The sequence below is a fragment of the Ctenocephalides felis genome, unplaced genomic scaffold (genome assembly GCF_003426905.1).
Source record: "Ctenocephalides felis isolate EL2017-DRISC unplaced genomic scaffold, ASM342690v1 CF-g0.4_SCAFFOLD_03570, whole genome shotgun sequence".
Classification (NCBI taxonomy): domain Eukaryota; kingdom Metazoa; phylum Arthropoda; class Insecta; order Siphonaptera; family Pulicidae; genus Ctenocephalides; species Ctenocephalides felis.
Window position 1 is genome coordinate 1285426 of NW_020539724.1, and position 24873 is coordinate 1310298.

The 24873-nt window shown below is 30.0% G+C and overlaps 1 long non-coding RNA gene across 1 annotated transcript in view; it reads right to left on the reverse strand.

The window, feature by feature from the left end:
- The window catches only part of LOC113382946, a 45981-nt gene extending 31281 nt beyond the window's left edge, over positions 1-14700 (reverse strand). The window contains exons 1-2 of the long non-coding RNA XR_003367706.1: positions 14639-14700; positions 520-567 (exon numbers count right to left, since the gene is read on the reverse strand). This is a non-coding gene — a long non-coding RNA (uncharacterized LOC113382946). The remainder of the gene's footprint in view (positions 1-519; positions 568-14638) is intronic.
- Between the last annotated feature and the right edge of the window lie 10173 nt (positions 14701-24873).

The window sequence follows — 24873 nt, forward strand, 5'->3', positions numbered from 1 at the left end:
ACAATTCAGGAAATTTAATTACCTGTTATGCCACAGAATACCAACGTGATGGTATGCTTAGTCACCCACCTCTCCCCTTGAAAATATTGTATTCTATTAAAAGTGAATCCTACTTGGCGAAGATTTCTGGGATAATCCTTGAGACGAACGCGTGGTGTGGTCTTTCGTTGGCACTTTCTCTTGTGTTATATATAATTACATTTGCGGGAAAGACTTATAGAAAATAGTAATATGGTGGATAGAAAAATTATTCAAAGTAAAAAACTCTTAGGCAATCGGTGACATAAACTCAAAACGAACAACACAAAAACGTGTTTATTCAAATGAGTAAAAAAATGATTTAGATATCACTCCAAGAAGAGAAGTCTTTGAATGTAAGGTTTAAAATTGATTATTATCAATTAATGCCCATCCCAAAAATGACCAAACCCAACAGGAAAATAAATTAAAACCAAGTCAATATCTCAGTTTAGAGTTCAAAGTGAAACAAGTCAAAGATGTAAATTAAGTTTCAAATACCTCATAAAGGCGTCCTCCAGGTAAATCCTTGATTGTGTCAACTCGCACCTGCAAAGACGGAAAAAGTAATTAGAACATTATAAAGGTGAAAGAAAAGAATAGATGCAAGTGATCGTAAATGAACAAATTCAAAGTACGTTATTTAAAAGCGAGAAAAAAATTAATTATTTCTGGGGTGTTTGATAGGATAAAGAACATTGCAGCTCATTAGTTCTTTTCATCAATGATCTTGGAAATTGAAATATATTTGAAGCATGAAATTATGGTATGCATAATAATGTAAGCTCATTATTTAGAGTGAAAAACTTCAATCAATATAAAACCAGATAAATGTACATTGGTTTTCATAACCAAATAAAATTAAATTCTTTCCTGATTTCTTGGCACTTCTTTCAACGATTGTACCTAATATTCATGAGCAAAGTTGGAATAACTATTAATTTAATTTATCTCTTAGATAGCGATTATATACAATCTGTTGAATCTAACGAATATTAAATATATTTATTATATTATGACAGATTGTTTGAATAATGATAATATATTATTAATGATGGTTTTATAGCTGGCTGCACATCCATGGAACTTTTTATGGTCGCTTGCAACCACTTAAACTCTTGTAATTAAAACTTTCTATTGATTTATCCGACTACGAAATGTAAATGAACGTAAATATGCTCTATTTATCTGTAGGCAATACAATTACACTTACAAACATTTTATAGCGTTGCCTATTTGGATTTAATCCGTTGAGCTTTGGGATATATTGCATTGTATTTGCCAATGATCCATGTAATTAAATAGCGCCCGATACACGAGAACTGTGATACACAGTGTCCCACACCAGGTGAAAATGGTCCTGGTCGGTCCACCCGAAATTTGATATGACAAACCGACCGAAATGGGATATTGTAAAATTATATGAAATGGGAGAGGTAATCCGGCGATATAAAAAGTTTTATTAGCTTTTGTATTCAACAGCATATCTGTCTGTGTAATATAATGTACACTAATGCTCAAAGGATTTTATTTGTAGCTTATTTTCACATAGATGCTGAAATATTTTTAATTTCAAATAACAATCAGGACAATATAAACCAGGAGAACATCAGGCATACTCTTCTGGGATTCTGGGATAGAGTAAATCAGAGGTTCTCCTTGTTAGCAAAATTTGTGATGATTTTTAGTATGCTGATTTTGAGTATGTTTCAAGATACTTCTAAATAGATTCACGTAGTTTTAGTTGTTATAGAAAAATTATGTATATTTGTACTAATAATGTAATCTCTGCAAAATGTAAATGTATCACGTACATAATCAAGTCTAGTTCTAATCAAAACACAATTGACACGATGAACCCGATATAATACCAAATAGCCGAATAACCAATATATGCAATTACAATGCAAACACATGTCCAGTTAATTTAACACAATCAAAGCGAAATGCAAGCAAGTAAATTTACTAGCATTACTATTTGCTTGCATCTTGTAGTTTGGTAAGATATATCCGCCCTCCGGAACAGATTTATGCAGATAAACATTATTGCACGAATTTGCATATGGGAATGGACAGATGCAACGAGACTCTAATCTTACAATTATTAATAGGTCACAGGTCAGAATCGTTTGAGATAAAAAATTGTCGAGGAATGGTTATTCCTAATAATAAATGATAAAATTACAGTACTATTTACCTATATTCAATATTTATCATCATTATCATAATGACTTAGTTGCAACTGAAAATATGCAAGAAATGTTACTTAAATAATGTAATAAAAAAATATCATATTTTTGAAGAAAAAATCCTTTTAATATTCATTATCATAGGATATTGTTCAAAAGAACAAGTTTGTAATTTTACAATCATTTTTTTCACTATTATAATGAGGACGTTATGAGATGAAATATTCTGGAAGAATAGCCATAGTAAATTAAAACATTTGCATTTTTGTGTAAACAGCAATCAGAACTTAAAACCCTATAGGACTGATTTTGGGCTAAATACTAGTCGGTTCTACAAATGACAACCCAAACAGGTGTCCAATATCGTCTCGAAAATGTGACTCGTTATCGAATCTTACAAAATGAGTTTATATTTTTATAGCGGTTCAGTTTTTTTTGAAAACTGCAAGAAAAATTCAAATTTTTGGCCTTTAAAACGTCAAAAGAACATAAAATTTTCAAGTCGTTCTTCTCCATCAGAAAGTAATAATTATTGAAGTAAGTCTTCTTTAGACGCCACAAATACTGATTTGTCATTGGTCATTGATGTGATCCTTCGAAGCAAGTTGATGATTCATTCTAAACTCGCTCTCATGAGGATTACAAAACATCAAGCGTCAAACAACCAATGTGTTGAAATTATGACGTCGAAATCTAGATTTTGTCAATAATGATGATGGGTCAGAATTAACTATCAAACTTCAGTTCATATGTGATATTAACATTTATAAAAAATTGTCCGCCAAGTCGATAAAAGCATCCCATTTCGTAACAATTCCCGTAACATTCGTCGACATCGGAATCGTGCAGGCGTGATCGCATATTTCCACGGGCAGATTTTTTGACGTCTAACAAATGTGTTTACGGTATGTCGCACAACATATATGTTTCTGCGTTGGACATTTCGTAAAACGCGTCACTACACCGCCATAAAAGAGTTACAATTTTTACGATGAAATGTAAAAGTCGTTTGAAAATAAAATAAAGCGCACGTATTCACAATCGAGCATATATGGGGATTTGTTTGGTGATAACATGTTATATGAAATATGCGCCTATGTGCTCTTACGACGCCGTATACCTAAGATGATCATAAATTTGAAAAGATATTGTCGACATACGTATTTTTTTAAGGATGCTTACTTTTTATTCTGTATTTTTATGGTGTTTTGCTTATAAGCCGTTGACATTGTCGTTGATCCCCAGGGGAATAAGGAAAAAAATGAACATGTATTTCAATAAAAATATTTTACTCAAAAATATAATTTAAAACAGAGTAAGTAGAATTTCTTTTAATAAATGGTCGAATTAATTTATCACAATCAATTTCCAAATGAGCACTTCGTTTATGCACATTTTTATTGAAAGTATATTGATTGAAAATCATAATAAACTTGTAGGAGAATTAACAAACATATAAATTTCATTATCAAAATATTTCAGTGTATAAAGGTCTTCGTCGTCTACAGTAAGTACCTAACCCCGCAATTGCAAATTTCAAAGAACTTAGATGAAAGTAGTTCTTTCCAGAAAAAAAATATTTATCACAATTATAATATCTTCATTACCTATGTATAAAATAGAAAAACAATTGGGTTGCTTTATAGAAAAATCACGCGGTTAGGAAGTATCATAACAACAGCTCATAGAGTCCTTCTCATTGCAGTTCCAAAACATACAAATGTATGAATAATTTCGAGGGTTTAAGTATTTATACATATCATTTTATTTAGAGGACTTTTTACATTTATTTATTTAAATGCATATTGTTTTAAAAAGCAACAAACGTTTCCGACTTTTGTTTGTAGTGATTATAATCATTATCCATATCAAATTTAAATTATATTATTGAAATGAAAATGAAATAGACAAATAGTGCCTGTAAAAAACCCATGTATGGTAAATATGTGTAATATTGTCATTATATAATATATTCAATGCGAGTAGATAGTATGTATGTAATAAATAATAACAATAGCAAGCTATACCTTATATCAAGATATACCAAAATCATAAGAAAATTCTCAAAGATATTTTACAAAATGTAGTTCCAAAAAAGATGTAGTGCAATAACTCATCAAATGTATAAAATTGAACAATCAATGTATTATACGTTAAATTAAAAATCTATAAACACTTTGATAATAATCCAACGAGATTCATATTCGTCCTTGAACACTTTGTGCAAGGACTGAATGCTCCGTCAACAAATCCCATTGGGGTGCGTAAAGTATTAAAAACTACGATATTTCATAACAAAAGAGAATATATCATAATGTATACATAATATATAATATATATTGTATTGTATATTACATATAATAACAAACAAAATCGATAACTTACTATTTTATTCACAATTATCCTCAATAAATTCACTCAAAACACACGCGGCGACAACCATCAACTCGGACAAAATGGCACTCGGAAGAATTAACACCACCGAAGACCGACGATTGATGACCGACAATAGACGACCTACAAGTGATCGCTTCGAGTGCCTCCAGACAACTGAATTTGCATAATTTTTGACAATATATTTGTCCTTATCTAGGTCTTGCCATATATGGGCATATTTCGAATGCACGGTGACGTCACACAAAGGTTCTATTTACAGGTCGAATGCACTCAAAAATCGAAGACTAAAACTGAATTGTAATAGTTTGGGCTTCACTTTCTTTTTCCAAATTAATACCTAAGTGTGAGTGGCATTTTGCCTTAAGGAAAGTGTAAATTATCCCCCGAATCAATGCACTCGAGATTCGAAGACCAAGACGTAGAATAAACAGCAATGCTGTTCCATGGTTAATGACCAACCATATGATCTACAATGACCTAAAAATTCCTACAATAGCAAATATTATACAAAGCTGAAGGTTAATTTTTTGAAGACAAATTAGATACACATATAAATCCTTAAATACAATATATTCTGATATAAATATAATATTATGTTCCATACTATTAGTACGTTTTATCTAATTGTTGGCTACATAAGCAATAAATATTCAACATCGAATTTACCATGTATCCATTACCAGGTAGCATTCTGATTCTAGTTTTCAAACAAATTGCTCAAATATATCAGTTTATTCCATTTCCCCGAAATGATAGTGTGTCCACTGTCCAGTAACCTCTGTTGACCCTAGACAATGTCGTATGCAAGAGATGGTTACATAAATTGAAACATATGCATATATGTTTGTGGACATAAATAATTGTCAATTATACTGGATAGTGTTCTGGTCCAGGGATGCTGCGGTTAGCTTGTGACTGATTACCTTTGTAATCAACAACGTTGCACTTGTGTGGGAGCCATAACAACTTCGTGTAGGTCTGATGAATGGCATAGGAACATATTAATAGGAAGGCTGGATTGATTTTACAATTAGCCTTTGGATAGCCAAAAATTTAGAACTTGTTTGTTTTGCAAGCTTAAAATAAATTAACTTGTCAAATTTCTTATAAATTAGTAACCTATTGACCTTCATCCAATTTTGGTCTCAAAATATTATTATTGATTTGATACGTAGAGGAAACACAAAAGTAGCATATCAGAATTTTTTGCAAAAATGCAAATTTTTTCTTTGTATAGTTAATTAAGAAAACATTTCTTTATGATAGTAATTATCAGATTCTTATGAATTTGCTCACGGTATTACTTTATGAGAAAATTTTTAGATTCAAAATAGTTCTTAAGCAGGATGTTTTTTGTATTAGATTTTACTGGTTGTCAAATCCGGCTCAAAGGACTAATATTTTTTTAATTAGATTTTACTGGATGTCAAATCCGGCTCACAGGACCAATGTTTTTTTGTATGGTTGCTTGATTGATTAAATTTTGAACGACCAATACTTTAATTATAACTTTCTGTATTTATTTTACATTAATTACAAATTATAATTGTATTTACAATATTTCCAATGTTTTTTTAATATCATATTGTTTGATTTTTTATATGATTTTGATTGATTGCTTTTGTTTTTATCAATATAATCGCACGCTTTAATTTAGCGCGAACACAAGAAATTATCAATATATAAACCAAGTCTCACACTACCCGTCTCTTCAATTGTTCTAACAAGGTATGTAAATAAAAAAAGAATATTTTTTAACAATGTGTGCTAAATTTTCCACCAGTGTTCCCACTAAATTTATTCAACAACTGTTCGTCTCGTATCTCATATCTCTCATAGCGACCTTTAACATGTGGCAAGTAATTTTCGGAGTTTCTAGTATCCATCTATATATCTAGCTCATATCTAAACATTATCATGCAAAATTAGAAGATACTAGTGGAATTGCATCCAAAATATTAATTAAGTCAAATTGCTATATCCTCATATTAGTAGAAAAAATCAGGATAATTGAAATTTGGGTCAAAGAACAAACCTAGGTCTGTATAATTCTTTTTTCTGTTTTAATTTCTAGGTCTTCGTAAATGTTTTTATTAGTTTCATACCAAGGTGCATCCACCATCGCTCCTAATATTTTGTTCTGGTTACGCTGTATAAAAGTTTGATGTACTTGCATATCTCCAAAATCCTATTCCGTAACTCCATATTGGTAAGTACGATTTTAGATATTTATTAATGTTTTGTTTGAGTAGGATATTCTTGACTTTCTACTAGCGCAACTATTTTCTTCAAATACATTCGTTTATGAGTAAGAAAAAATGCAACACCTCCATAGCCACCACATCGAAATTCAAAGTACCCAAGAGTCCCATCTAGCTGGCGGCGGACCGCAGTATTTCATATTTCTCGCCACGAGAAAAAAGTACATCATCAAGAAAACACAAGGTCGACGTAAAGGAGCTTTTCACATATTTTATATATCGCTGGCGTATAACTATTCCCGTTGGGAAAACAATGGCACAGTCGCGCAAACTACATCTAATGCCGCAGGCGAAGATCAAAGGCAGCGGCATGTCGGTACACATCACGCACGAAGGCACACCAGGATCGATATAGACGGATCCTTGGGAGGAAGTTTATTAGGATACATTTTTGTAAACTATGGATAAATTATTAAGTTATTAATATTGGCCTTTTGCCCCCCAAGCTGCAGATTCATGATGGCATCACAATTTTTATCTCTTTTACTCCCTTGATTGTAATCAAGCTTTTTTTAAAAAACAATCCAAGGGTTGGGCTATTTATATTTGATATAATTTTATTATCAGAATATAGAAGACAGAAATTAGATAGAAGATTAAAAATGTACTTGAAATTTGTAACTGTGTCTATCCAGCCCTCTACAATCACGATTATTTGTATACATGTTTATATAGTCTTACTGGAACGGAGTCGGAGTAGATGTTTATTTTTAATAATAATAATATATATATTTATATATATATATATATATATATATATATATTTTAATAATACGATATCTTCCTAAACCGGAATAGTTTCGAGCAGTTTGAGCGAAAAACTTTTGAATGAACAAAACTTTTGAGAATAATGAAATTTTTGATATCTGAAGCTACTGAATTTAATAATTAAAAATCTTACAAGGATAAAAATGATTATATATACGTATATACACACATACACACAAATATATATATATATATATATATATATATATATATATATATTTCAACTGAGACTCATCTTTTTGACCTTGGTAGAGAATCAGTACAGTGAACGACGTGTAACGGATAACACATAATATATAGGTTTCCATATTTTAGATTTTAAATTTATAACACACTGATGATGAGACAAACCTAGTCTCGAAACGTTTGTAAAATTATTATTTAATAAATTAGTGCAAAAACTGGTTTAATTAAAAAATCAATAATATTATACTAGAAAAATGCAACTATATTGTTTAAGGTTCAAAGCACACGATTCGTGCTAGAAAAATAGAAAAAAAGCACGATACAATTTAGTTCAGACTAAAATAATTTAAACCAGTGGCTTCCAACCTTTTTGTACATGTGCTCCCGTTATTCTCTATATTTATTACCCTATTTGTTATGATACTGCTGCAATAAATTAGTGAAAAAAGTTTCTCATGTAGTAAAAAAAAATTCATTACTATTGGAGAACACTACAAGATCGAAGAGCAAAAACAAAAACTACTTCAGCAAATTATTGTATTTTTTTTATCATGCATCAGAAACTACTCAAGTGGTGAAAGTTGTAGTATAAGTTTTATAATAAGCTAGAAAACATTATATTAAATTACCTACATGAAAACTTCCAGACAATATAGCGAATTTTCCAATACCCCTCATACAGAAAGCTCTTCCCAATAAGTTCGATATGCGATTTTGAAGTTCTTTATTGTATTGACGAGAAGAGCAAATTCAAAGTCATTGTAAAAGAGACATTGTGAAATTGGGTTTTATTGATATTTTTGAAATCAAAATTGCTCTGGCGAATATTCGAAATGTCACGAGGATCTAAGCTGTCAGAAACTTATTGATATATGTATATATACATTCTTAGAAAAATATATAGAAACATATTAGGTGGTGTTTTCTGAATATCACATTCTGTTCGAAATGATTTTTTTAAGAAAATGTTGATTTTTATATATTTTGTGTTAACACATATGGCTTAGTTTATAAATGAAGGAGGAAAATAATAAAAAAATATGGGCTAAAAATTTAAGGAATGTTATATTTCACTGAAACGTGTCAATCTTTTGATAGACAATTCAAAAGATGAAATCTCCCTGAAATAGCCAAAGGTATGTTATGATCATATAAAAGTTGTTCCGGAATTTTCATATAATAAACACGGAGATATTAACGCCGGAAAGAGTTTAAATTTTATGCGAATTTTTATGCTAACACATAAAACAATGAAAAAACATTTAATGCGTAAAATAGTGGATGTTTTATACATTTGATTACCAGAGTTATAGAACTCTGGTGTCTTTAAATCGAGGATATAAATTGTGATAGGTACGTAAAATAGTCTTGATACAGTTTACGTTATATTTACGTTATATTGCGTGTACATAATTCTGTAGAAGATATAACTTTAAGTTTAATGATGGCATTTTGGTTCAATTCCTAAAACGTCTACAGTACGGAACATTAAACATGATCCTGGTAGTTGCTCGATGCTTTCCAATAAAAGGAAGAAAGGTCTATTTTGAGTGTCGGATGTTAGAATTCAACGAGGTGGAAATAAATTGTGTAATATGTGCTACCTTGGAAAAATACTATGAGTGAAAATATTTTGAGACAATATTTCTCCCTAAAATTTTCCCCCAGAAAAATAATTAAAAATCATAGTAGGAAATATATTAAAGTAGTTAACGAATACTTAACCTTAGCCAGTCTGATATCAAGCTGTAGTAATAACAGATTTTCACCCGAGATTATAATTTATCATGTCAAGTATTCTAGACCTAAATTTAGATCTATATTTTCAAGTAAAGAAGGATATCACGACTTCTTGATATCAGGTTGTCCGGAGTAAATATTGCCAAAAATGCCCTCGTTATTAGAAATGACACTAATTATAATTTCGTTATATAATGATATTCAATTATTTAATTCATTTAATTATATCATTACACAATGATATATTTTAGTATTCATTCGTGGAATATAAAATATGTGAAATTATGTGATATTAATTATAATTCTGTAGTATCTGTTTCTGAATTAAATTAAATTGCAATAAATTATTTCTGCTTGGAAATAGTATCGGCAAAGCGATCTAAACTAGCAATTATATCGCTCATCAGAATTATAATTCGCGACCAAAATCCAATATACATTATAATTTATATATATATATATATATATATATATATATATATATATATATATATATGTATTATTTAGTAAATAATGCTAACTTTAAAAATAAAACTCGTTAATAAATCAAATCAAACTCATTCCACTTCGTATTAATTAAACAACCAGTCTACTCTTTTATTGAATTGCAAATAAAAAATTTATATTAAACTACAAATAGTAGAATTTAATTTACATAATTTTGAAATAAAATAAAAGTATTATCTGATTATAATTTTATAAATATTTCATTATTGATTCATCAAAAAATACATTAGTTCTGTACACAAAAAGCTCATATAATTATAATTAGATTGCTTCAGGAATAAATCCATACGAATTGGTGATATATTTGCTGATTTGAATAAATTCAATCTATTGTAATAAAAAATCATATTATTTTATATATATATAAAAATTAGCAGTATTTTTAATTCATCTACATTAAAAAATAAAAATTTTAATGAATATTAACATCGCATATCAAACAAACATTGCAATTCATCAATGTCATTTCATACAAATTTGTAATCTTACAGTAGTAGTGAACCAATTTATTTAAATTAATTAAATCAGAACAAAATTCAATTTTCAGTAATTATTCGTAAATTATATTATGAAATTTGTACCAAATGGAGTACTCCAAATTAACTGTGCAGATATTTAAACTATTCACCAGAAACTTTATATTTTTTTTATTTCAACGAATATCAATCGTATATCAATTTGTAGCTCAGTTGTATATCAATTTAAATATGATAAATTAAGAGTTTTATCATTTTATCATAATGTACTCATTTATATAAATTTATTACTTAATTACTGAAACAAGTTTAATCGAATTTCAACATATGTAAGCTGGAAAATATACAGTTAAAACGCCTTAGAGTTGCTCCAGACTTTTCCAGGTGTTATACAGTATGGCGTTACTTTGACAAGTCTTGGAAAAACTTTTGTATTAATACGAGTACACTTATATACGAACAACATGTCAAACAACCTGTATAACATAGACTAAGGACAGGTGAACCAGTTTCTGGCAGCAAAAAATAGTAATAGTAATAAATTTTTTAGATTTTTTTGAACATGAGGTAAAAAATAAATACACGTGGTAATTTACTGATATTTCGTAAATTTTTGTCAAATCCTCCCTCCTCCTATAAGGCTCACGTGATTAATAAACGCCCTCTCTACTGGATGACCTGTTGAATATTGTTTTGTAATAATCCCTATCAATTACTAGATATCATATGTAGACACTTGTAATTTAAAGTAAAAACAAATGTGAGAAGCGTAACTTTAATTGTATTGTATAAATAATAAAAAATGTTTTATGGACAATTTTTAATTTCCCCAGCTCTCTTCCTATAAGTACACATGCATGGTTGAAAAATCAAATTATGCCGTCGAGAGATCCGACAGGAACTCGCCAAGGAAACTAAAATAAACTTTAGAAATTTCTACTTATAGAATACAAAACAAAATAGTTTGAAACTGCATACTGCACATTGCCCACACATGCGAAGTTGGAAATGTACGAGTATGTGGCTGAATCGGCAAGGCGTGTATCCTGTTTTCGAAAAATTTACTGCGTTTCATTGTTTGCTCTGGAAAAGGATAAAGGATAAAGGATAGAGGCTATGTGAAATATATTATCGTGCGCAAACAATATATGAAAAGAGTTGAAATCGTAGAGAAATATGCACAGTATAATTGTGTTTACTCATAATACTAGTAAAATCATAAATATATATTACTAGAATCCTTGGTTATTCCATAGTCATAACGTTTAGAGAGGAGAGGAGATCGCAAGATCAGTTAGTATTTCATGTTCAAAAGTCTCAAATAGATCTAACCCTTCCTTTTCTATCTGATATTGCGTGACTTGAAATCCACTTGAAATTGAATAGAGAATTCGGACACCGACGATCGTTGGTGGGACAGAAGACAGTATATCGAACGACTTGTAACGGATAACACATAATGCTAATTTAGGTTTCCATATTTTAAATTTTTGAATTATGATGATAAGACAAACCTAGTCTCTAGACGTTTGTGAACATTATTATTTAATAAATTAGTGCAAAAAAGAGTGTTGTTTGTTCATATTTCCAAATTAATATATATATTATCATCTCCTCCCTTTACCAAAAATCAATAACAATCTACATGCTATTTTATTAATATGCTGCATATGTGTATAATAATGAGATTTGCAAGAAACACTATTCAAAATTGTGTAACACCATAATAGTTGAAACTTAACCAAGAACTTACATACGTTGTTGTTCCAACTTTACCCGTTCATTTGTCCAAAGTCTGGTGCAGACTTCTAAGTTTTAGAATCTTACCTAGTTGACAACAAACATTAAATAGTTCTAACTGAGACATTATCGACTTCATATAGCATCAGAAAATAGATCGAAAAAATACGATCAACATATAATAGATTGATTAATATTCAACCAATTTAAATTGGATTAGAATGCAAAAATGAAGCAAATTATTTGGAAGCAACCATTTCCAATATATTGTGTATTTTAACTTGAAGTATATACAAATTATTTTAATTTGTATGTTCTGAATATTATTAATGTAAATATTGTCAAACCTAAGATGCTTTCAACCATTATCTGATGGATCCCTTCAGAATTTTACATTGTCTTTTACCAGGGTATATTTTCTCACTGTTGGACCGATATAAAGTGCTCAGATAGTCGTGGTCTATAAGTTGCATCATCAATTACGTCAACTTTTTTTCTAATCCATAATCTCATGTTCTGCCCGCATGTACACAGAAACATAAAACTCGGTGGCATCAAGGGCGCTAGACACTAGAAAATCGTGGTGAAAAAAATTGCAATTCAGGGAAAATTTCGATATTCAAGGAAGTGAAAAATACTCATAGAAAAAAGATTGTTTGAAAAGATTCATGTATATAAAATACTTAGTTAAAAAGCAAGTAATTTATATACAAATGTAATCTTTTTCTTACACACTTAAAACTTTTAAACCATAATGTCTAAATTCAAATGTCTCTACTCAATGCTACGATTTCAGCAATAAAAATTGGTAGTTTTATTACTAAGTACCTAGTTTTTGAGTACCACATTGCAAAATGATAATCCAAATCTCGATGTTGGTTTTATTTCGCGAAAAGTTTCTCTCTGCTCACAACACAATACAGTATCAGATATATAGACAAAGCAATAGATCATGACTGAAAAACCTTCTTTTCAAAGGCAATTAATCTTAAACTGTCAGACAAAGACCAAGACGGCGGTGGTGGCGGTGGTAAACCGACTATGGCATCATTCTTGTACGTAATTGCAGTTTTTCTCGCGAAAGTCAACTTTTGATTAATCGCGCACACAAAGTAAATATTTGCTTTTTGCCGATCGGCGGCGAAATTATCAAATTTATGCGTGAACGTTTATGGAAATTAGACCGCGATATGTGTACTGATGCCTACAAGGCTGGAATATTTCAGCAACTTATCATATATTGATGATAATTTGGGTAACGTTCTCGTGACATATTTTGTTTGAATGGATTTAAAAATTGCCTAAACGATAACGGATATTTGTAAATGATTTGAACCTTATAGATATTCTATCACAGCAAATAACACATATCAAAAATTTGTAATCTGGAGCTTTTTATCCCATAAACGAGGTAAATTAGCCCGGTTAGAGTGGGGGGAGTGGGGGGCAAGTCTAATGTTTTATTTCAATTTTGAACGAGATTTAAGAAATAATAGCTACATTTTTCAACCAATGCAAAATATAAATTTAATGGGTGCATATTTTACAGAGATAACACTGTAAATGATCTTGATCTGGTATTTTGTCAGAAATATTTATCAGCAGAGTTGGGAAAGCTATTTATTCAATTTAACTCCTGTTTGTTACCAACATCCTATCTAATTTCAGCAAAGAATCATAGTATTTCACTGGCACAATCCAAACACAATATATTCAACAAATAAATATATTCATACAACCACTTGTAATTTGCACATAAACATTCATTCAGATCGCAGAATATGATTCCTCTTATTTTACATGCAAATACCGCAAAATATCAAATGCTATTTGCCATTATATTAAGAGTAAATGCATTTCCGCGTATTTTGAATAATGATAATATGTATAACATGAAATAAATATACAGAATACTACTATTGGCGGAACAACGGCAATTGCATTACATTACACTGAGATATATTCGATAACGATATTTGTAAATATCGTAACATATATAAACTACTTGAAAATAGTCTACAGGAAACTGGAAATGGGAAGACTATTTTTGGACGTATATTCTACTTGTTTGAAAAATCTATGAGTTTTATCTCTTATATTTAATATAGATAGTAAAAATATAAAGCGAAGACTAGATATGTCAGATAAGTCCTTATTTCAATCAATTTTTTGACTATTTTCTTTTGAAAAAGAAAGACAGTCAGACATATATGGCATAGCAGATATAATTAATATGGCGCCTAACGTGTTAATTAATTGTGGGAACGTTTGTAAGATGACAAAAAATAAATAAACAAAGATATTGAGAATTCAAACAGTACATTTACACAGAAGTAAAATTATTAAGATTTCTTACCGGTCATAGAATAACTGCAAATCCTTCTTATAAATGTCTACATTTTCCACAATCACCATGCTCTGAAAAAAAGAGGAAAAAAAATTAATGGGAAGCAATAAATAAATAGATATAGATAATTCAAAATTTTTACAACAAATCTTCTGTTCAAAATCTTGTGAAGAAACTTATTAAGAAATAATCAAATATTCCTAATTATTTCCTTAATTTTTCTTCTTTATGGGCAATTGATTTAATAATGTGTTATGTAAATAGATGATTGGGCAAGTAAAAAAAGGATAAACAAAATAACTAATCTAAATAAATAATGCTAATTTTATTCCTAGATCAAATGTATTACCAGTTTACCCGGTTCTCTGTTATCCAAATCCAATATTTTCCGATATGATAAAACAAATCGCAACTGATATCAGTAGGTAGATGTTTGCAAGTGATATATGGAAAACTCAAGATCAATCCTAGTTGAGGAAAATGGAAAATGTCTCAAAAGCGATGTCTGTTAACGTATGGCAACGTCGGATTTAGGATTTATGCAATTGCATTTGTCTAGCTGGCTTATGAGAACATTCGAACGGATTTTGTAAAATGTTTGAGGTTAGAAGGAGTGGAAGGATTTGCGTGTAAAATATGTATAGATCTGTTAGTTAAGTTCAACTTCAACTAGGATCATGGGTGATTGAGAGTTTGGAGGAATAAATCAGATAAATATTATAAAACTATGATTATCCACAAAGCATATGCTGTCTCTTTACGAATATTTGCAAGTAATATTACCAATAAATAATAGTGTAGGTTTTTGTTAATGCATCCTGTAACCAAACCAGTAAACGTAATTATAGTTAATCATACCATAAATATGTATCCTAAATCACTCGACTAATTCTCCTGTCACCACGACTTCTGGGAGATTTATAAAAGTCTTTAGCATCGCAAAACTCCGAACATCGAATCGAGCGATAATGCAATACGGATTTTATTAAACAGCTGACGCTCGTTGTCCGCTACAGGCGGCAACTTGCCGCTCTCTCGGGCCGAGGGCGGTCGGCGGGACAAGTTCTTGCTGAAGTTGTGCAAAGTAAACTACAGACCACAGTGTCAACCGCACATCTCCCAGTGGCAGGATAAACGATGGTCGGTAAACCAGTAGTCAACTTTGCCAACTTTTTGCTTTATTGCGCAACACTCTCGGGTTTGGTTCGTTGTGCATTTTCTCGCCTCTAGATGTATTTTTCTTGGCGATACAATTTTTTTGTGAACGTCTGCTGCCGGTTTTATTGTAACCACGAGTATTACGATATTTCTCTATAATGTTAGTTTTTTGAACGATCATTATGGCAATTTATAGCCATCTTGAAAAGGAAATAAAATTCATGAAAAACGTTACATAAAGCATTTGAAGTTTATACTCATACATTGTAATGATTGAAACTCTCGAGTATAAGACCGGCTAATGAAAAATCTTTATTATAATAAAAATAGTATTTTTCCTATGTTACTTTTATGCCAATAAACCTGAACTAAACTAGGTTAAGGTTTCGTATAATTTCATTAATTTTACTTATTTGAGATAATCTTGGTAAAAGTGGCGTCAGTATCAGTTGTGCGGAGTTCTAGAAAATAAGTCTACCATCCATTTCTCATAATTTCCAGAAAGATTTGAGTACGTTATTGGACCATTTTTTGGTTTTGTAATTTTACTCGAAATTATTCTATAATAAAACTGTTAAGTGTTTTACCTCAATTATTATAAATAATTAATTTCCTAGCCAATTAATCCATATTGAGTACAGCTTCCTCATTTGTGTAGAAACTTGGAATATCTACAGTACGGTACATTCAATCTGCACCACGTACAAGCCGCGAGTGTTCGCAATGATGAAGTGTGGCTATATAATAGAATTAACACCTCGAGCCAAAATCTTGCATAATGAAAATTTAATTTCTCTGACGCTGAATTAATGTAATTTCACTTAAATGCATCAAATTAATTAATTTTATTGTTTGCTTAATCGATAGAAATCATAGTTTGCGGGATATGGATTTTGTAACGGATTACATAGTTATAATATTTACGTAAGTTTAAGCCACAAAGTGTGAAATTTCAAACTACTTCAGGTTGAATACAATTACCGACTTTGAATTTGAATATAATATTTTTTTTTGAATTTATTAATCAGAGACCTATATTTTTAAATAATGAAATCTATTAATTTCTTTCACAAATCATTTGATTATTAGGAAAATTATCTTTGTCGGCACTTGAAGTATTTGTATATATATATATATATATATATATATATATATATATATATATATCCATGACAGTTTAAAACTATGATAGCTGAGTACTATGACTGTACTACAATTCGAACAAAATTTATTCAAGCGAAGAATTATAGAAGGATCTTTTTTAACTGTTTACAGCAATAAAACAATAAATAAAAGAAATGAACGTAACACGCTGTGCGACACAAATCTTTTTTATTTAGTTAGTATTTCCAAATTTCTTACAAAACAATAAATACGACGCGCAAAGGATTCGCAATTCGTTCCACACATGTGTAGAATCTTGGTAAAAAATATTTTTTAAAAAGTCCTTTCTCCATTATATCTTCAACCAGTCTACGAACAACACATTATCCAATTGTGATTTTTTGAATTAGTATTTTGTGAAAATATTGTGTAAGTTTAATGTTTATAATACATAGTGTAGTGCATTACCATATCCTGATACCATGGATTATTAAAATTTTCCAAGTACTATTTACTATTTTATTTTTTCTTTTCACTCCAATTCAATTGTTTTAGTTTTAATTTTATTTTTAGTATCCATTGAATGAAAAATCACTGTAATTTTTCATACATGCATGTACTGTTTGTACTTGCATGTGCTTTTTGAGATGAACTTAATGCCTCTAGATAAATAAATAAATTTCCATCCCTGATACGATTTTTTACTACGTTATTGCATGCAATCAGTGTTTTCTAAATCGCCCCGTCCCTATTTTAGTAGAAAGCAAGCACTTCGCAAGCTTCGCTCTCGCAACTTGTACGGCACCATGCAAATGAAGTTGAGAAACTGCTTCGCTTAAAAGAAAAAGCAAACTTAGCTTGCTAGAAGAGAACAATGACTATTAATTAACTTGCCGAGTGTTGTTATTTCAGCTCCATACACAATTATTGCATGTTAGTATTTTGTCTCACCTGGAGAAAAAGCTCAACTTTGTTAATTATAGTTTTCGTTTCGCTAATATTACTTTTGCAAATTATAATTGCTGTGCACGCGCAGCAACACGTAACATCAAACAGAAATGGACTGTGAAATAGTATAATGGATGGGAGGTAGAAAATAAGAAGGGAATTCATTATTTGCAATGTGCAAATGAAATGCATCAGTATTCATATCATATTGTATCATAGGCTTTGATTATTCGCATCTCATTCCAAAACATCGACGAGAAACAACTCAGATTGGATTTCCATCAAAATTAAGTACAAATTATTTTTACATTTCCTTACCAAGTTTTTTATCATTATAATTATTTACATACTTTAATCTGTTCATGATACTTTTTATTATTATTTTCCAGATTTGGAAATATTTAAAGGATTTGTTTCCGGCAGAAGAATATCAAGACCTTTACCTAAACAAGTTTATTTTTGCCTTTTTCATGAATTTCTTTAGAAAAATCCACTTACATATCGCAACATCGAAATTAACTGTTCTAATATTATATATATATATATATATATATATATATGTGGAAACTTTCTCCATAAACAACCCCCTTATTCGCGATTTGAATTATCCCATATAATCGCGATGATAGTTCATAAATCTGTAATAGTTTTCAAAACTAAAAATCGTAAAAATCGTTTTCAGCACCATAAAAACTTACATGGGAAGAAAATCGTTATATCGCTAACACATAAAATTCGTTTAATAAAAGTTTATTGAAATAAAAGCTGTAATAAGTTCAGATACAAAGCTTGCATTATATATATAACATTATTTAAGTATAAATTTTAAAGCACTAACATGAACAGAAACATATAAGAGATACAAAACGATGTACAAACCCAAGAAATAAGTGATTCAGAAAAGTGTGAATTTTAGATTTTTTTTAGATCAGATATCTTCTTGTCAAAGAAAATCATAAATATATTAAGTAATATATATATCATAAAAAATATTAAGATGTTGATTCAAATTCCCTATGTAAATACCCACTGAACCAAAATAAATTTGAAAGCACGAACATAAACAAGGATATCTAGGAATAAAACTCCGTTTCCGTGCCGTTTCGGAAAGTAGCCCGACTTGATATAAATGTTACAATTCGATTTAGTTCTTCTTCTGTCCATTTATTACATCTAACATACGTACTAGTAGAGGGCACTTTTCGTTTTTTGCACTTTATTGTAGTGACACCGCTGCGCTCACACAAAAGTACCATCATGTGATACGGCCGAGTCGTATAACATGAGTCCGAAAAGTATTTTCCAACCATTTTCTACTGGAAAAGCTTCGAGTACACATGCTTATATAAAGGAAAGAAGATTTTATTTGAAATTTTATCAGCAATTGTTCTCTTTCGGGATTACTAGATGCTCTAGAATTTTCATGTAGGATATAGAACATAAGGCCATATTTTTAATGTAATGAAGAATTGCATTGTGTGAAATTTTTATAACTTAATAATAATGGATAGTCTATTTGAAGGCAGGTCTATGGTGTGGGAGCCACCATAGTCAATCCTGACTATTTTTTTCCACTTCCCATTACCAATATCCTTACTTTTTCAAACATTTTTTGTGTATTTTCCTTTCCAAACTTCTGCTTCCATGCTTCATGATCCTGCGCTCTCAGTTCCTTGTATTTTTGGCATAAATCATCAACCATCTGCCTTCTTCTTCTCATTTCTTTAAGTCATTTTCTTATCTGTACGTGTAAAGAGCACTCTTTTTGCAGAATGGGTCCGATCCAGTTTTCTTTTCTTTTCAGGATTGTGCTTAGCAGAGTCCTTTTTTGTCCCACTTTTCTCAGGACTTCTTCATTTGTTATCTCATCAGTTCATTTTATCTTCTCCATTGGTCTTTCACAAATTCCCGAAGTAAAAGTTAATGTTTTCACCAGAAAATCCGATTTGGTAATTACTAAATAGTTTGAGGCCAAAAATGGTAAAATTATTTGTGCCTTAAGACAGTATGCCACTTGTACCAAGTTGTTTAATTATGGATCAAACTACTGTCCAGCAATTAATTAACCGTCGTTCTTCTCACTTTGAAAATTTATAATGAATATTTGTGTAATATTTTTTTAATCCTATATTAACCCATCTACAAAAGTGTAGGCAGTTTAGTATATATTGTTTATCCCATCGTTTTTTACTAAATATTAAATGGAGCATAAGCTATTAAAAAATGCAATTGCATTGTTAAATAAATATACAAAAAGCTAACTATAATAACCTTTTTGAATAGTGAAATATGCAATGAAATTTTCAAAATTTACACTATGATTTGTTGTCACCAGAAAGAAATAATGGAAAAACTAATTGAGTCATAAATCGAGCAACTGTATACGCAATATGGTGTACAGGAACGTGCATTTTTCATTTTTCCTATTTTCATAGTTGTTTTTGTAACAAAATTTGGAAAAGAAATATAAAAGAATGTTAAAATGTTTGGGTAGTTATTAAAAAATTTTAGAATTCTAGTTTTGCTTTTTAAAAAACCATTCGCAAATCTAGGATTTCAGATATAACATATATTGTACTATGGTAAATGCACTATAAATAAAAATATAAATATTTGCCCGAAAATTGCTGATATTATTTTGTGTGTTAACATTTCACATTGTTAATTTATGGCAATCAAACCAGACAAATTTATAAATATTATTGAAACAAAATAATAAATTTGATATCTTTTTCTACTCATCAAATTTCAATGAACTACTGTAGAATGCATAATGTAGGTCTAAAGTTTTTCATTATATTTTTCAATTATGCTCAAAATAAAATTATCACAAATTAATTAAACTTCATATGAGATGTGAGAGACTGTTGTAGAACTAATTAAATTCATATGGTATTATTTATAAGATTCTAAACTACTCGTTCAGAAACTTCAATTTAATTTTCTGTTTCGAACTGCGATTTTGAAGTACTCATGTTAGAGTCGCTGTAGAAACTATTATAATAGTAAATTTAGAATGAAAGGTATACAAGTTATGGAAACAATATTTTCCTAATGGTTCCGTACAACTCAAAAATGATTGTTGAATGATTCGTTTTTTTATGACGTTAAAATTTCTATGGTACCGAATTTTTGGAAAACAAAAAAATTATATGCAACATAAACCTATAACAATTTTATCGCCTGCATTTTACGACGCCGCTCTGTAAATCCGTGTCTATAAAATATTTATTAGTTGAATATAGGAGTGTGTTTATTCCAGAAGAAATTGAAGAACGATTGCGTTATGATTTTATTTATTAGGACATATTTATGACTATATTTATAGGCAAGTATATAAATTCTCACATGCATGCGTATTATGTATTCATGTGATCGTATTGCACATAAATAAAACAAACAGTAAAAAAGAAATTTGATGAACGAGCGCAATGTCAATATGATCCAGATATATTGAATATCGTTCTGACAAATATACGACCGAGCAAATAATTATGGCCAGCTTTATTGGTCTGCTATGGCAGGAAATGTCATTACTTTGATAAATAATATGATTTTGATATATTTGGAGACGTACCTATTCGTTTAATATAAACAAAAACAATTATTTTATATTTGAATATATAATAATATATATTAGGGCTCCTAAACGGTTATTCGGATTTAATAAATCTTTTTAGAGTTTGTCGAGGGAAATTTTCAAGATGTGGGGAATTATAAAACAACAGTAATATTGTAGAAATAAATGAGAAAATTTGCAATTGTAATAGCAATTTTCAAGACTGGTATTTTTTCAAATGTTTTTGATGTTTATATTAAGTTGATATCTTGACCTTCGTGACCTTTCCCGGTAGAAATATTACCCCGGCAATATTATTCTCGAGTAGCACAATTTCAAAGCAATGGATTGAATCGCACAACAAAATATACCTCAATTAACAACAATCAATGCTAATTGCAGAAGCAGTGATTAGTAGATCGGGCAGGTGGGGCCTCGTTCGACTGTTTGAAACCGTACCTTTTGAGCGAATTGCGCTGTGCTGTGCTGTGTCTTTTGAAGTATTCTAAACAGTCGCGCGGAATGAAATGCAATGCCGACTGCTGCTCTCAATCTAGTACGGGTAATGTGCGTGTAATCAAAGGGCGAAAAGTAAAGGGGTTCGTCGTTCGCTCTCTCACTCGGGGTAATAAGAAAACGATTTTACGGATGGAAATCGCAAAACAGGTCAAACTGGCCAGCTGAAGTTATATAAAACACTCTGGGAAATGATAGTTTGGGTTTCATTAACTCTGCAGAATTGAAAGCAACTTTAGAGTAGAATTTGCGAGTTTATTCGACATCCGATAAATAATTTAGAGAGTACGTATTACATTACTGTATAATAATTTTATCGTACACATAGTTAAAATAAGTTTTTTTTTATCTCAACAATTTGAACTTTAGTCAAAAGCTTCTGCGCTAATTTGACTTAAATCTATACTCAATACTAGTCTGTTCAACAGATGACAATGCAAACATTTGTTCCATCCCTGTGTGATGGATTATTATCACTATTTCTGCAATAGAGCGAATATTTATTGATGTAGAAACTCCGTATCGAGGCTATTTTTATTGGAAACAGATTGATATCTGTAATTCCAAGTGAAAACCGTTGTCGCTACTGCTTGACAAAAGGCTGCTCGATGTGGGATCGAACCCGGGTCCTGTGATTGAGAAAATAAAACCCTGATTTTTTGTGATCCTTCCGTTATATAATTTTCTTCAACGATATTTAAAATTTATATTTGATTTTTAAATTATTATTTTGAATAAAAAATATGTATTAGATAGATATTTTGTAATATTACCAATATGCAAAATTCAAAAAGGCGTTTGCTTTACCTCTCTCTCGGTGTAATTAGAAAACCATTTTACGGATGGAATTCACTAGTCAGATAAAGTTATATAAAACTATGTAATGATAGTTTAGGTTTCATTAACTTCAGTATATTGACAGAAATTTTAGATTAAAATTGGCAATGAATAGTTTATTCGTTATAACCATACAAACTTTTTCTGCGTATTTAAATATGTATACATCTGCAATAACAACAATAATAGAATGTTTTTTAATTATATAATATTGGGCAAGCAAAATCATCAAGTATTCTATGAATTGAAGGAATACAATTAAAGTTCAAAAAAGTCGTTATGATAATTTTAACAAAAATTTACAAATTCGGTCAGATAAAGCTTGTGTAAATTATTTGAGATCTTAGTAAACTAATAACAATTTGTTATTAACTAATTTACTTTTTTCCATAAAACCTGTAATATTTTTAAGTTATTGTATTGACTATCAACTGTAATTATTGCATGTTTATCAAAATAAAATTACATACTAAACTAAATTTAAATATAAACATAAACAACAACCAGTTTACTTATCATATAGCAGTTCTTTTAACTGTATTGGACTATAATTGACAAACTTAAAATCTTTAATCTCAACTAAATTCATTTCTTAATTAATTGTAATTTAGAAAATTACGAATTCAAAAAATTCTAGCGATCGTGTTCAAATAACATCTTATAGAATCTTTAGTATAGATTAAAGCAACGTTATTTATAATCTTTATGTAAACTAGACTTTTGTTATTAATTATATTTAAGATAATTATTAGTAATTAATAACTAGTTTATTCATTATTATCATATCGAAATATTATCCAAATAATTTTTTTAATTCGCAAAACAAAATTTTGGATATAGCAAAATCATCAATCTTGCTTATACTTTACACTATACCAGCATTAATACTTAATCCATATTTAAACTCTCCCATCCCACCTAGTTTGCATTCCGAGCATGTTTGGCATTTCGATAACGCGCAAAATGCTCTAAATCCTGCAATTATCAGATGAATGTTGCAAGTCTTTGTGCCGTTCCGAATATTATATGAGTACGATAACGAAGTCCCAGCGTTTGAAACATTGCCTTGCGATACACTAGGGGGATCTTTGTCGATTTATGACCTGAGCGTATATCAATCAGTGGTTCCGTACTAATCGCGCAGGCGAATCAATCACGTCGTCATCCGACCATATGACGCCTAGGCTAATCGCACGATGTCGTCCAGGGGAAAGGAGGACAGCGAACAGTGACCGGCGACGATGGAGAAATTTGGGTCTCGACATGGGTTTTGGATCAGCATACAATACATGTAGTCATGCCATAATTTCTTTAAAGATATTGTGACCTTTAAATCTTTCGGTACATATATTATCCATGTCCGTTAGATTACTAATCTTTCTCTATTTCATGGGATTATCATTTTCTAGCAATAGACGCCATATATTGAACATAGATTTTAGAATTTGTTAGAAATCTTAAATAATATTGTGAGAAACAAAAGCGGAAAGAAAAACAGAGAAGAAATATAAACATTTATTATTTCTTATTTCTTCTCTGTTTTTCTTTCCCCTTTTGTTTCTCACAACTCTTTCCCACTCCTTCATTACACGTGTGTGACTACACTGCGTTGTAACCTTGAGCAGTATCCTCAATGCAATGCTATTAATAACATTAAATATAGAAGGGCAATATGTGCTTCTTCTATTTCTCGTTTGTTAATATAATAGTATTTTATTATTTTACACAAATTTAGTGTTCAATCAATTTTACATCATATTTATTTCTGTTGTTTTTCCTGGTTTGGTATGTATAATTTCCTTCTTTTATATATTTATATTTATCATCAACTGTGTATTTATGTTATATGTTTTCTTAGATTACTGAATGATGACACACATCAAGTGTCGAAACGTTTAATGGAAAAAATAATTTTGTTATTTAATCTTTTTTTCTTTAATTCGACGGTTGGATATATATATATATATATATATATATATATATATATATATACCGATTATAAAAACGTTTTTCGAATACAAAGCAATACGCATTTCCCTGTCTACTATTCGAAACGTTAAAAAATAACTCAGTTCCAGGCATAGTCCACGTCTAAATTAAAGAGATTACACCTGTACACGCT